Source organism: Lipotes vexillifer, unplaced genomic scaffold, assembly GCF_000442215.2.
Source record: "Lipotes vexillifer unplaced genomic scaffold, Lipotes_vexillifer_v1.1 scaffold535, whole genome shotgun sequence".
NCBI classification, from domain to species: Eukaryota; Metazoa; Chordata; class Mammalia; order Artiodactyla; family Lipotidae; genus Lipotes; species Lipotes vexillifer.
Window position 1 is genome coordinate 1,227,672 of NW_006792756.1, and position 13,345 is coordinate 1,241,016.

General features: G+C 49.2%; 1 protein-coding gene and 1 pseudogene across 1 annotated transcript in view; one reads left to right on the plus strand and one right to left on the minus strand.

Moving 5' to 3' along the window:
- Nucleotides 1-13,345, minus strand: part of GPR39 (G protein-coupled receptor 39) — a 245,731-nt gene that overhangs the window by 18,843 nt on the left and 213,543 nt on the right. The gene's annotated exons all lie outside the window — the stretch shown is intronic.
- Nucleotides 8,750-13,345, plus strand: part of LOC103070325 (60S acidic ribosomal protein P1 pseudogene) — an 88,551-nt pseudogene continuing 83,955 nt past the window's right edge.

A 13,345-nucleotide genomic window follows, 5' to 3' on the forward strand; every position in this document is an offset into this window, starting at 1 on the left:
AGAGAAAGACCAAAGCCAGGCCCCTTTCTCCTTTCCCACAGCCAAGGCTCTTTATTTCAACTGATGTTTATGAGTGAAGCCCAGGTTTAGAAGGCAGCCCTGTGTAAGTGAGGGTGGTTTTAGGATCAGGACCCCAGGGCTGGGAACTGGCCTCTTCCACTGACTAGCAGTGTGACCCTAGCGAGCATGTTACTTCACACTCGTGCTATCATTTTATTTGATAGCAAAATTGGGAAATTAATACCTTCCTTATGGGATGACTGTGTAACCGAGCAGGACCCTATGGGGCCTTCCTGGAACAGACCCCCCTCCCCCATAGCCTGTGCTGTAGCTCCTCTCTGAAGTACCCAGATAATAGTATCTCATGTGTATTTCCTGAGTTTTTCAGATGCTAAAAACCACCACCTAATGGAAGAAATTAACTACTTGATGATCATGAACAAGAAGCCCCCAGACCTTCTGGCACCTAAGGATTTATCATGTTATCCGCCCGGTTACCTCACCGTCAACCAATCAGAGAACTGATCACATTACCCTCCGACACCCCTCCCTCACCTTGCCTTCAAAAATGCTTTGCTGAAACCCCTCGGGGAGTTCAAGGTTTTTGAGTGGGAGCCACCCATCCTGTTCTCCTCGCACGGCCCTGCAATAAGCCTTTCTCTGCTCCAAACTCCAACGTTTTGGTATTGTTTGGCCTCACTGTGCATTGGGCACGCGAACTTGCCTTCACTAACAACTGGAATATAAAATGAGACTGTATGTCAATACTTGGCATATTGATACTCAATAAATGTTCTTTCCCTTTCTCTATGTTTCCTAGAATCCTGGGTTTGGGGGGAAAAACAAAGTAGTATCTCTGCCACCATCCTGCTTCAAGCACAGTACTCTGCACACCATCGCACTCGGGTTGCACTAACATTGTGGCAGGGTGTCCTACAATTCAATGCAATTCTCACACTATCTACCTGAAGACAGCATCAGATCCCACAGGCTAAGGTCTCAATCCTACAAAACTACTCCCCTAACCCCACTTCAGATGCCAGTTGCAAGCCCAGGTTGCCTTCTGACCAACCAGCTATAGATGTGAGGTTGCAACAACCCCTCCCTTGGGTTTGATTAATTTGCTAAAAAGCAACTAAAAGAATTCAGAGAAACATTTTACTTACTAGATTACCGGCTTATCATAAAAGGATATAACTCAGAACAGCCAGATGGAAACGATGCAGAGGGCAAGGCATGGGGAGCGGACAGTGTGGAGCTTCCTTGCTCTCTCTGGGGGCACCACTCTCTCCAAACCTCCATGAGTTCACCAACGTGGAAGCGCTCCAGACGCCTTATTTTGATTTTTTATGGAGGCTTCCTTACATAGCTGTGATTGATTAAATTATTAGCCATTGATGACTGAACTCAGTCTCCAGTCTGCCTCCCTTCCCTCCCTGGAGATCTGGGGCAGGGCTGAAAGTTCTAACCCTCTAATCACTGGTCGGTTCTCCAAGCAACTAGCCCCCCATCCAGAGGTCCCTCCAAAAGTCACCTCATTAACATAACAAAAGACACCTTGATTGCTCTCCTCACCAAGAAACTTTCAAGGTTTTAGAAGCTCTGTGCCAGAAATGGGGATGAAGACCACATATATATTTCTTATTATAAATCACAATATCACAGGTGGTAAAGTAGCTCTCAGTTTTGGTGCGCGCGTAGAGTTGTTAAACCTCCCTTCCTCAGTAAAAGCATCCTGATAGTCCTTTGGGGAACCACTATCCCTGACAATCCCTGAGGTTCAGGTTGGGGGTTGACTCCACTCTACATCCCCAAAAGTAGACAGATGCTGAAGGAGTGGGCAATCAGAGTCACAGTGGCTGGTTCAGTGATGGACACGGGACCCAGTCAGGCCAACGAAACACAGTATTGGGACGTTTGCTGGAACCACTAGGAAAGAAATGCTCTGTTGGTGTTGCCCAACCAAGAAAATAGAAATCTGCAAGCCTGTGACTATGACTACCCCAGCATGGGAGAGCCTTCCCTGAAACTGATGTCAATGCAAAGGAAAGCAAAGCAAAGACATAGTAAGAGAGAGTAAAGGATTTCTGACACTGTTTGAGACTGGACCCTACCAGACCTGAAATAAGACCCACCCTTGGACTTTTTCAATTATATGAACTAATTCTTTCCTTCCTTCGTTTCTCACTTTCTTTCTCTCTCTCTCTCTCTCTCTCTCTCTCTCTCTCTCTCTTTTCTTCTTAAGCCAACTTGAATACAGTTTTCTCTTACTTCCAACCATAACAATGCCAATTATATAAATCTCTTTAATTTAATGTGACCTGCAGAGGCAATTCTTCGTTCACCTAAGGTAACATCACTCAGTCTCTCAGGTATAGACTGAATCCCTCCTTCTATAAATAAACATTTTCTTTTGCCCATCTGAAGTAAAAGAGAGTAAGAGGATTAGTGGCTGCTTTCTACCACTCATACCACTGGGACTTTATCTGCTCGAAGCTTGATTTCTCTCTTTTCTCTTTATTGACTAAAGCAATCCAATCCTTTCCTTTCATAGGAAATCTATGCTTATTTACTTGCTTCCTGTTACAAAAAAACCCAGCTAACCTTTCTCTTCCTTTATTCAAGGTATTTTTGGATGTAGAATTTAGAGTTGGAAGGGATACAGAGTACATAATCCAGTGGAGCCTTATTATTTGGCCAATGAGAAAACAGAGGGTGAATGTGGAGCCCAATGCCATCAAATGGTGGAGTCTCTGACTTCAAGTCAGTGCAATTTCAACAGCTATTGATGCTTTGCAGTGACCTTACACACAGTCAAAGCTATTTGCAGGTGGATTAAAATATCGAGTACTTACCACAGTGCCTTTCGAAAAAGCACTGCAGCCTTGGATTCTAGCCCCAGCGCTGCGCTCACCAGCTGTGTGACCTTGGGGATGTCATTTAACTTTTCAAAATCTGATTTTTCATTTATAGATTTAGAGGTTGGACTAAGGGGATCATAAAATGTCATAAGTTTAACGAACCTAAAGCAGATCATGGACTGAGAGAAAGCATTCCTACAAAACAACAAGATAAAGACAGATGATCTGGTCGGGAAAAAAATGGGCAAACGACGAGCAGGAACTTCACAAAAGAGACTGTCCAAATGGCCAACAAACAAATTCAAAGATGTTCCACATCATGAGTCTTCAGGGAAATGCAAATTAAAACCACAGTTAGATATAACCACATATTGAACAGAATGGCTAAAATAAAAATACACGGGGTGGGGAAAAACGTGTAGGCAAGGATATGGAGCAACTGAAATGCTCAAACACTGCTGGTGGGACGTCAGCTGGCACAACTACTTTGGAAAACCATTAGGCAGTCTCCACTAAAGCTGCACATCTATGTGCCCGATGACCCAGCAGATCCACTCCCAGGTATATGCCAAGAGAAATGCATAAAAGATACATCCACCTAAAGACACGGACAAGAATGTTCATAGCAACCTTTCTAGAAGGGTCCCAAACTGGAAACTACGCAAAAGCTCATCAGTGGTAGAAAGTGTACATAAATAGGATATCTGCACGATGGGATACTATACACTGCATAGAGCAGTGGGAATTTGCAGAATAAACCACAGCCTGCAATATGGTTGCATCTCACAAACATAATGCTGAGTGAAAAAGGCAGACACAAATGATTACATGTTATATGATTTTGTGTATACAAAGCAGAAAAACAGGAAAGCAAATGCATGGTGTTAGAAATCAGGATAATGGCTACTCTTAGGGGATAAGTACCAGGGGGCACAGGGGAGGTGGGGAGGTACTGGTGATGCTCTATTTCTTAATCTAGTTATGCGAATGTGTTCAAGCTGTAAATGTATAATATGTGTACTTTTCAGTATGCGTGTTAGACTTCAACAAAAAGTTCAAAAAAATTTTTTTTTCTTTTTTTTTGGCAGTACGCGGGCCTCTCACTGTTGTGGCCTCTCCCGTTGCGGAGCACAGGCTCCGGACGCGCAGGCTCAGCGGCCATGGCGCACGGGCCCAGCCGCTCCGCGGCACGTGGGATCTTCCTGGACCGGGGCACGAACCCGTGTCCCCTGCATCAGCAGGCGGACTCTCAACCACTGCGCCACCAGCCCCTCAAAAATATTTTTTTAAAGCATTCCAGCATGGACAGTAAATGTCATTCCCTGTTATGGGCTGAACTGTTCCCCTCACAAATTCATATACTGAAGCCCTACCCCAGTACCTCAGAATGTGACTGTATGTATTTGTAGATAAAGTCTTTAAAGTGAAATTAATTAAGTTAAAATGGGGTGATTAAAGTGGGCCCTAATCCAATGACCAGGTATCCTTATAAGAGGAAATTAGGATACAGACAACACAGATAGAGGGATGACCATGTGAGGACACAGTGAGAAGGTGGCCGTCTGCAAGCCAGGAAGAGAGGCCTCAGAAGAAACCAACCCTGCTGGCCTCTTGATCTTGGACTTCTGGCTCCCAGAACCATGAGAAAATAAATTTTTGGTTTAAGTCACACAGTTGGTGGTATTTTGCTATGGCAGCCCTAGGAAACTAACTCAGCCACCCAGATATTCTTGGCTTCGTCTTATGCTGGGCATTGAGATACAAATGAAGCGCTTTCCGGGGAGGCAGAAGAGGCTTGGGCTGCCATGGGTCGAGGAGAGGAAGAGGGCAAGGAGGGTGGGGAGAGTAGTCCTCTATCCCAGCATCACCTGCCAGGCTGCTTCTGGCTTTTCCATCATTCCAGAGCCTTCCCCAGCTAAAGAAAAAAGCAACAAGCCTCCTTCCTAAGGCAACTGTGCTGGTTTCCCATCTCAAAGCAATCACAACAGTCAGAGCTCTGGGATTTTTGCTTGAATAATCACAGAAGGTTTTAGAGCTGGAAGAGCCAACGGACATCATCTCATTCCAACCTTCTCATTTTATAAATGAGAAGTTACCAAGCTCGTTCAAAGTCACACAGCAAGTGAGTGGCAAAGCCATGACTAAATCTGCACCCGCACCCCTATATCCAGACCAGGGCTTGTGCATGGAATCCTTATTGCCTTCCTCGCTTTGGAGGGCAGGTTGAGGAGGAGATGCAGAGAGCATAGTTCAGCATCCTTTAGAAGCCTGTACTTTATCCCTGCCTTTTCAAGCAGCACCTACACCACTTCATTGTCACTCATGATCTACCCCCAGCTCTCCCTTCTCCCATCATCTCTTCTTTACTCGCCGCCCTTCAGGATTTCCTGGAAGTGTCTGGAATTGAGAGTCCAGGGTGCTGGGTTCTTCCACCTGTGTGGCTTCAGGCAAGTCACTAAAACTCTGTGCTGAGGCTTTTTCGTCTGCCCAACAGGCACCGGCTCCCTCTGGATGGCTGGGCAAGGCTCCCCGAGGACCGTCCCTGAGACAGGCTGGGACCTGGGACCCTTTGCTGCAGTGCTTGCACCAGGACAAACGTCTCCTCCAGCAGCAAAATACAAACAAACTAAATGGGACTAAACATAACTGTGTGCATGTACGGTTGGAGCAAATTATGGACAACAAAATACAAAAAGACCAAAAAAACCCAACTGCCGCTTCTGAAGAGCCAGGAGCAAAACCCAGGTGTTGGGTACTGTGCATGCCCCCTGCACTCAACACCACAGAGGGGTGGGCAGACCACCTAAGCGCCCCCCTCTGGCCCGACCCCTGGACACACCCCTACCCTCACCCTATATAAGGAGCTAGCTCACCCCCCCTTCAGGAAGCAAGGGGGCCTGTTACTTGTTCTTACTCCCCACTGCTGCAGCAGGGGCCCCCATAAAGCCTGGCCTGAATTTCTTGTCTGGCCTCTAGTCAATTTCTATGGATTGGGAAAAGCCAAGAACGCTGGTCGGTATCGTGCCCAGGCCAGAAGTCCTCCCCGCTGCCCTCCTGGAGAACCGAGGGGCCAGAGAGCTCGTGCAGACTTGGGTGGAGCAGCGGCCGCCTCTATGCATCTTCCTTCCACCTCCAGCCTGACCTCCGTGATGGGACCTCTCTAACGCAGGCCCCCAGCACCCCACGGGAGGACTGGAAACACACAAGCCGCCTTCTTATTTAGGATGAGGGAGCCAATAGGCTATATGACTTGTCCAAGGCCCAGTTTGGAGCTTTACGAATTCAGTCCTCACAGTAACCTTGGAAGCTGGGTATCATTCAGTCCATACAATAAACAGAAAACATCGACATGTCCGAAGATGCGAGCTCGACGGGCTGGGCCAGGGTTTGATCCCGGGTCTCTCTGCCTCCACCATGCTCGCCCTTCTGCTGCACCCCAACTGCCCCAATCTGTACCTCAAAATGGCAGCTTGGCAAGTATTAGAGTAAATGGGTCATGGGCCCAGGACGGCAGGCGATAAGAGACCTCTCGGGTACTGACTGTCTCACAAGCGAGCTGGCAGTGGTGATGGCGAAACAGCCTCCTTTGAATGACTCAATTAGAAAACAAAATGAAGCAGTACCTATCACAAGTCGCGATGTGTGGCTGACCATCTCCTTCCGGTCTGCTCACACCTTAGGTACCGACAGCTCTGGACACCGGCGCAGGGAGCTGTAAGCTCCAAGTCACAGACGTCTACAGCCATGCCAATGACACCCTTCTTTCCCTGTTAACCCGCTTTTTGAAAGACCCTTCGGGCACGAGCTAAGGGAATTCACCCGAGCTCAGGCACCAGCTCTCAGCTGGCCAACTCCGAACACGAGGCAGAAACTTGGAAAGCTTCCAGAGACAGCTCAGAGAGGGGCTCTGGGGGCTGGGCTCAGGCCAGGTGAGAGCTGTGGCCAAAGGAAAACCACTGAAGCAGAAGAGATGCATAGTAGGCCTTTCTAGGTTTCCCTGGAGAGTAGACATATCAAAAATGCAAAAGCTGTGGTTTGATGAGTTAAATAGGACCCACTGGTGACAGAGAAAGAAAGAAAAGGGCTAAGGGCAAGTGTCTAGGTGTGGGCAAGTGAAGCAAACTTATTCCCAAGAGACACTGGAGGGTGGGCAGGGAAGATTCCAGGCAGAAGCAGGCACCAACCACCACCCGGACCTTCCCTGTCTGGTGCAGAGGAATGGATCCCATCCAGCAGGAAAACGAGGGGCTCTGAGCTACATGGTCCCCCGCAAGAGGTGAGGTGTGGGCACTGCAGGGCAGCGTCTGCAGCAGGCCTGGAGACAGTGTGGCCCCTGAGCTTCACCATCCCAGGAAATACAACGAACTGAGGGGGGAGAAGGGGAAGTGGGGATGGTGAGAGGAGAAGCCTGAGTGGGTAGCAGAGGCCCCGCCCCTCCCTAGAATGTCCCTTGCATGACTGCGTCATCAACCAAAAGGTATTGGGAAACCCCGGTGCAAAACATCAGCACCCGTCCTGAGAAAACCTCCAACCCAAAGGGCCCACTCACCTGAGGCCCTTCTGCCAACATCACAGGACCAGCTGTGTAGGGAGCTAGGGCCTCCAGGCTCAGGAGGGAACAGGTGATCTCAGGGGATGGGTTCCTGCACAGGACAGCAGGTCACTTACTCCCTAGCACCTGGGAAACTCTTGAGAAATCTCCAGCTGGACAACTGGCCCCCGGGCACCAAGCGCTCAAGGGTTTCTAAGGACCAGAAGGAGGCTGTGCCTGGCTCAGAAGGGCCCTGAGCAGTGCCCTGGCCAAAAGGCCCCCGATATCCTCTCTAAGCAGAACTGTACGTATACGGTAGAGTCTAGAGCGAGCAGAACTGGTCCCTGCCCTAAAGGGATACGCGAACTCAACTAGACAGCAGGACACAGTCAGCTGATGGCAGGGGTGAAGGGCCATCGCATCTGAACAAGGGCTGAAATGACGAGGCACGATTCAGCCACTTAGTCAAAACACACTGGGGCCAGGCACCGCCTGCCCCAGTCCCTGTGCCGGCCGGGGCCACGGGACTGTGGCCCACGTAGAGGCTGAGGATGCAGAGGAGGACATCTTATGGACAGAGAGTGGCGGGATCACAGGGCCAGGGTTCCAAGGGGACTGCAGGACGACAAGGCAGCCATAGATTGCATTCACAGAGGAGTGTGCCCCGTCCCTCCCCACCCACCGGGAAAGGCATCAGCCACGCAAGGGGGTCTTAAGAGCCCCTGGTCTCACTTGGGCAAGGGCTGGGGTCTGAAGGCTGTTGGGTGTTCAGGTGACTGAGCATCTGGGACACCGACAGTGACAGAGCTCTGGGGCCCACCCGGAGCTCTTCTCCCTCTGGCCTGTGCATCCTCCGCCCTGCTTCCTTGACCTCTCTGTGCTTCATCTGTAAAATGGGGCTAACGTTGCCACCACAGGGTTCAGCCCTTGGACGCTGGAGGCAAGGAGGTTAGTTCCCCCTTCCCCGCTGGGACAGAGCTCAGAGGTGCCGAGGCCTGGAGACCTGCTCCAACTCACTGCAACCCAGCACATAAGCAGCCTGCTGCAGAGACACGCTCGCGCTTGCCCAATCTTTCACTGGCTTCCTCGGCCGTCCTGCCCAGTGCCTGAAACTGCTGCCACCGAGGCTGGCCGCTGAGGACACACGTGTCCCAATCCTGTTGCAAGGAGGTGCTGAGCCCTGTGTAGGAGATGGTCTGTGTGTGCCCCGCAGTGACTTATTATCTGGCTGAGCTGGCCTCAAGTTCATAAGAAAGTCTGCTGGGCTGCAGAACCTGCGTCAGAAACCCAGCACCCCGGGAACGTACACGGTGGGGTGCAGCAGCCAGCCTATCACAGCAGAGACGCAAGTGGGACCATGCCCCAGGGGAACCTGGAGAGTGCAGCCGCCTACACGGGGCGCTCCAGCCAGTGGGCGGCTGCTGTGCCCCTGCGGGTTGCCCCTCTGGTTGCAACACCTGCAGGCTCCGGGGGAGCTCCGCGGGCGCTCTTAGCTGACTCTGCCCCGAGTCAAAGAGACATGCGGGGCAGGGCCCCCTTAACGCCCACATACTGGTCCAGGGGCTGTTGGCGCCCTTGACCTCCCTCCCACCTTCAAAAGTACCAGGGGACCTCAGCGGCGTGGGCAGACTGCCTGGAGTTAAGTGAAGCCGGCTATTAAAGGCATTGCCAGTCCGGGAGAGGGTGATCCTAAAGATAGAGAGGAGATAAAGATAGGGGAGGATGGAGTGGGGTGGCAGATGATCATAAAACCCAGACAGGCCCAGAGTCTGCGCCCCCAAAGCCCACAGCTGGCCCAGTATGCTCCTCAGGTAGGGAGGGTGCTCTGTGCGCCTCTGCCTTGGGGATGGTACGTCCCCCTCCCAAGTTTCCCACCCAGGCCAGCCCCCATCCTCCAGCGGCAGCCTCCATTTCCCTGGGTTCCTTAGCACCCGCCAAGAACTGCCTGTGTACTCAACACTTCTTTCCTCTTCATCCCCATTTAGCCATAATAGAAGCTGTGTTCTCAATCTATTGTCACATTTATGATCCAGAAAGCCCTCATTTCCTGCAATAATCTTAAGTGACAATTCAAGGCTTCAATGTACTTTAATGTTTTGTAATGCTTCGAAAGCAACATCTCGAAATTATAATACAGCCTCTGAAATTACTAGTCTGTGTGAAAGAGGGAATGAACAACTGGAAAACGGAATGAAAATCCAGCAAATTGCTCTAAGGCTGAAATGATGAGGTTCAGTAAGGTTCAGCAATGTGAGTGGGAGAATGCCGGGGCGACCTCTGTCAGGTGCCAGATGGCCCAGCTAGGGGAACGGACATCTAACTTAAGGAATGCCTTCTTTTCCTACTTTCCTGATCGATCAAGGAGGAGAGAGCCAGAATCTTCTCACCTGGACTTTTCCAGGGTGGGAAAAGGAAGGGCGTATTTAAAGGGAACCAACCGCCACCCCTGACCAAGAAAGAGAGTTTGAGAGAAGAAACACAGTAGGTAGTAGAGGGGGCGTGGGGCAGCATCAAACCAGAGAGAGCCTACTGCCGGCTTCCAGAGGTGGTTCTCTGTTAATTCCAACCACTTTTGTCAAAGCTCACTCAGCGCCATTGTCTGATTTATTCCCAACGTTACTTCTAAGAACAGATGAGGACCCTGAGGCTCAGAGAGGTTAAGGGACTTGGGCACGTACACAGAGAAAGCTGTGTGGCCTGGGTTTGAACTCAGGTTGAAGTTCAAAGCTTATACTCATATTTTACAGTAAAGAGAACCTGAACTTTTAGAAAGGATTTAAAAAGCTTTCATTAAAAGTAATAATAATAACTCAATGAACAAATGAAAAGATAAACTGGGGGAAGTATTTCCTGTACATATAACAAATGCTGAATATAAAATTACCCAATATAAACAGAGGTCTTAGAAATCAACAGAACAGAACTTCCCTGGTGGCGCAGTGGTTGAGAATCCGGCCGCCAATGCAGGGGACACAGGTTCAATCCCTGGTCCAGGAGGATCCCCCATGCCATGGAGCAACTAAGCCCGTGCACCACAACTACCGAGCCCATGCACCACAACTACCGAGCCTGTGCGCCACAACCACTGAAGCCTGCGCGCCTAGAGCCTGTGCAAAAGAGAAGCCACCACAATGAGAAGCCCCCGCTCGCCGCAACTAGAGAAAAGCCCGCGCGCGGCAATGAGGACCCAACGCAACCCAGTAAATAAATAAAAGAAACCAACAGAAAAAGATTAGCGGTCCAAAAGAAAGGTAGATAAAGGATGGCAATAGGCAAAATTAATGGCAATAAATATACCAAAAAATAATTAACTTTACCAACATATGGAAAAAAATGTAAATCAGAACCACAATTAGATCTCATTTTTGCCCTTCACAACGGTTTGAAAGATTGGTATATACAATATTGGTAAGGTTCCAGTATGGAAATGGGGTGGAGGCATTCCTATTCACTGTTCAAAGGGAAAATGTGCTCAACTCCCTTGGAGGCAACTGGGTAATATCCTCCAAAATCCAAAGACACATACTATTTTCCCCAGGAACTCCATCTCTAGGACTCTAAGCCATAAAAATACTTAGTCAAACGTGCAAATATTTTAGTACAAGAAATTCTGCTGCCAGAAAAAATTCTTACAACCCAAATATCCAGCAACAGAAGATACTTAATAATTATGGTACATCCACCCATAGCTGTTAAACAAATGAGACAATTCTATATGCACTGAAATGGACCCAAGATTACACTGCACTGTTAAGTAGAAAAAAAGGAATCCACAAAACATATGCGCAGTTTGTGCTACTGGAAAAAAAAAAAATCAAAGAAGTGTGTCTATGGGTGGATGTGTTTCTGTGCATTTGTGTTCGTATAGAGAACCTCTGGAAGAGGCAGCAGGGTTCCACAGTGGACACCACAGGGCAACAGAAACTGGGAGAGGAGAAGGGAGCTTCAGTTTCCACTTTATATACTCCTATGTGCTTTGATTCTTTAAAACAACTTTATGGGGAAAAACAGAATATTCTCTGGGAAGGTAGTCCTAGAAATCCTAGAATGATGCATGGTGGCGTTGGAACGCTGCAGAAAAGCAGTGAAGAAAGAAGCCCAGTGTCTGCCCTCAAGGAGCTCCTATGGGATCAGAAATTGACTTGCATTCAGAGACAGACAACCCTGCAACAGGAGATCCTAGAAAACTGGAAGAATGAAGACCCATGGCCAGAGAGAACGATTGCATGCATGCAGAAGGCCGGGGGAAAGTGAACAGCTGAACAGGGTTTCTCAGAGAGACGATACTCCCAATGGGCCTTGGGAAAGAAGTAGGATTTTGCTGGCTGAAAAGGAGGAAGAGGAAATCCAGCTGGAATAACACCAACAATCCCACAGGGTGATTGGGAGAATGATAAATAAAAATTGAGAGCAGACCTAGCTCAGAACCAAACATATACCAAACTCTCAACAAATAGTGGCTCTTACCTGGCTAGAAAGAGGGGAGGGGCAGACATGGACTGACAAAACCACGGCTCAGTAGGAAGATGACAGGAAAGGTTTTGGAGGCGAAGGGGGCTTTCTGAATGTCTATGAATCTCACCATGATTATTTAATCCGTGTTGAAGGATCACCTGCTTAAAACATTTGGGTCAAAACCAAGGCTGGGACTGGGATGAGACAAGGGAGGTGCCTAGGGCACAAAATTTAAGGAGGCACTGGCTCTTGGGGCCGGGCAAGTGCAGAGTCAGCACCTGAGCGTGAGCGCCTCCTTAAATTTTCCATCCTAGCTGCCTCACTTGCCTTACCCTAGTCCTGGCCCAGGTCAAAACAGTGGCTTAGAAATGAGCCGCTAAGAAGCAAGATTTGAATTAAATAGAGATATTGCTACAGGGAGAAGCAAAGCAAGCAACTGATCCCCCACGGCTGGGCAGATGTGTTTATTTGGAGTGAGAGGGGAGGGGGGAGTGCAGTTACAATGAGTGACTTACCAGGCCTGGAGCAAGAGTTGGCGTCTACAAAGGCCTGATCTCACCCGTTAATTGGCCCTACCAGCTCCCTGCAATTCTCTAGTCAGCTAGCATTAACACACCTCAGGCCCACTCTTCAATAGAGCAGACTCTGTCAGGAGCTGCCCTGCTGCCTGGCCCATCTCAGTGCGACGGACCATCCTTTGCAGATGGGAGGGAAATGTGTAATGATGCCTTCAAGAAAGGCATGAAATTCGAAGATAACACCAAAGAAGGGGCAGGCCTCCAGGTGAGGCTGAAGGAAGGAGAGTCACCTGCTTGTTGGGGATGAGGTATTCTGGGGAACTGCCGAGCAGAATTTCATTCTGCATTCAGTGCAGGTCTCTGGGTTGTGAGATCATGGCTGAGTTATCACAGCTCCTGATGACAAATCATGAAAAACACGTCTTTCCCAATCTCTTTCCAGGTTCCTGCAGATGCGATTAAATCCATGATTTGAGAACTTAAGAAGGTACCTCTCAGGTTTTGAAACAGCAAAGCAACAGGACTGGGGTGGGTAGAGGGGAAAATGAGGAGAGCCGGGAAGGGGAGCGATGCATAGGTTCAGGGAGAGATCCTAAGATAAAGAGCAGACTTTAATTCTAGGGGGGAAAGAACACCAAAGAAGATTTTTTTTTTTTTAATTAAGATAAGCAGTCTTGATTCTTGGAGCAAGAAAATTATCTATCCTGGGTTTTCTGGAGCTCTTGGAGCTTAAAATGATGATTTAAGACAGCCACCCTGGACAGTGCAACTTTGCGTGGGTGAATAGAGGTCAAGAAGAATTGAGAGGGCTTCCCTGGTGGCGCAGTGGTTGAGAGTCCGCCTGCTGATGCAGGGGACGCGGGTTTGTAACCCGGTCCGGGAAGATCCCACATGCCGTGGAGCAGCTGGGCCCGTGAGCCATGGCCGCTGAGCCTGCATGTCCGGAGCCTGTGCTCCGCAAAGGGAGAGGCCACAACAGT